This window comes from Bufo bufo, chromosome 6 (assembly GCF_905171765.1).
Source record: "Bufo bufo chromosome 6, aBufBuf1.1, whole genome shotgun sequence".
NCBI classification, from domain to species: domain Eukaryota; kingdom Metazoa; phylum Chordata; class Amphibia; order Anura; family Bufonidae; genus Bufo; species Bufo bufo.
Window position 1 is genome coordinate 439,486,611 of NC_053394.1, and position 2,495 is coordinate 439,489,105.

The following is a 2,495-nucleotide window of genomic DNA, read 5'->3' on the forward strand; positions in this document are numbered from 1 at the left end:
ACAAGGCAGTATGGTGAGAGAGGATGTCACTATATAGGGGATCATACAAGGCAGTATGGTGAGACAGGATGTCACTATAGGGGATCATACAAGGCAGTGTGGTGATACAGGATGTCACTCTATAGGGGATCATACAAGGCAGTATGGTGAGACAGGATGTCACTATAGGGGATCATACAAGGCAGTATGGTGAGACAGGATGTCACTATAGGGGATCCATACAAGGCAGTATGGTGAGACAGATGTCACTATAGAAGATCATACAAGGCAGTATGGTGAGACAGGATGTCACTATAGGGGATCATACAAGGCAGTATGGTGAGACAGGATGTCACTATAGGGTTCATACAAGGCAGTATGGTGAGACAGGATGTCACTATAGAAGATCATACAAGGCAGTATGGTGAGACAGGATGTCACTCTATAGGGGATCATACAAAGGCAGTATGGTGAGACAAGATGTCACTATAGGGGATCATACAAGGCAGTATGGTGAGACAGGATGTCACTATAGGGGATCATACAAGGCAGTATGGTGAGACAGGATGTCACTATAGGGATCATACAAGGCAGTATGGTGAGACAGGATGTCACTACTAGGGGATCATACAAGGCAGTATGGTGAGACAGGATGTCACTATAGGGGAATCATACAAGGCAGTATTGGGTTGGTGAGACAGGATGTCACTATAGGGGATCATACAAGGCAGAATGGTGAGACAGGATGTCACTATAGGGGATCATACAAGGCAGTATGGTGAGACAGGATGTCACTATAGGGGATCATACAAGGCAGTATGGTGAGACAGGATGTCACTATAGAAGATCATACAAGGCAGTATGGTGAGACAGGATGTCACTATAGGGGATCATACAAGGCAGTATGGTGAGAGAGGATGTCACTCTATAGGGGATCATACAAGGCAGTATGGTGAGACAGGATGTCACTATAGAAGATCATACAAGGCAGTATGGTGAGACAGGATGTCACTATAGGGGATCATACAAGGCAGTATGGTGAGAGAGGATGTCACTATAGGGGATCATACAAGGCAGTATGGTGAGACAGGATGTCACTATAGGGGATCATACAAGGCAGTATGGTGAGACAGGATGTCACTATAGGGGATCATACAAGGCAGTATGGTGAGACAGGATGTCACTATAGGAGATCATACAAGGCAGTATGGTGAGACAGGATGTCACTATAGAAGATCATACAAGGCAGTATGGTGAGACAGGATGTCACTATAGGGGATATACCAGGCAGTATGGTGAGAGACAGGATGTCACTATAGGGGATCATACAATGCAGTATGGTGAGACAGGATGTCACTATAGGGGATCATACAAGGCAGTATGGTGAGAGCAGGATGTCACTATAGGGGATCATACAAGGCAGTATGGTGAGAGAGGATGTCACTTATAGGGGATCATACAAGGCAGTAGTGAGTGAGAGGATGTCACTATAGGGGATCATACAAGGCAGTATGGTGAGACAGGATGTCACTATAGGGGATCATACAAGGCAGTATGGTGAGACAGGATGTCACTATAGGAGATCATACAAGGCAGTATGGTGAGACAGGATGTCACTATAGAAGATCATACAAGGCAGTATGGTGAGACAGGATGTCACTATAGGGGATCATACAAGGCAGTATGGTGAGACAGGATGTCACTACAGGGGATCATACAAGGCAGTATGGTGAGACAGGATGTCACTATAGGGGATCATACAAGGCAGTATGGTGAGAGGATGTCACTATAGGGGATCATACAAGGCAGTATGGTGAGACAGGATGTCACTATAGGGGATCATACAAGGCAGTATGGTGAGAGAGGATATCACTATAGGGGATCATACAAGGCAGTATGGTGAGAGAGGATGTCACTATAGGGGATCATACAAGGCAGTGTGGTGATACAGGATGTCACTCTATAGGGGATCATACAAGGCAGTATGGTGAGACAGGATGTCACTATAGGGGATCATACAAGGCAGTATGGTGAGACAGGATGTCACTATAGGAGATCATACAAGGCAGTATGGTGAGACAGGATGTCACTATAGAAGATCATACAAGGCAGTATGGTGAGACAGGATGTCACTCTATAGGGGATCATACAAGGCAGTATGGTGAGACAGGATGTCACTATAGGGGATCATACAAGGCAGTATGGTGAGAGAGGATGTCACTATAGGGATCATACAAGGCAGTATGGTGAGACAGGATGTCACTATAGGGGATCATACAAGGCAGTATGGTGAGACAGGATGTCACTATAGGGGATCATACAAGGCAGTATGGTGAGAGAGGATGTCACTATAGGGGATCATACAAGGCAGTATGGTGAGACAGGATGTCACTACAAGGGATCATACATGGCAGTATGGTAGAGAGGATGTCACTATAGGGGATCATACAAGGCAGTATGGTGAGACTGGATGTCACTATAGGAGATCATACAAGGCAGTATGGTGAGACAGGATG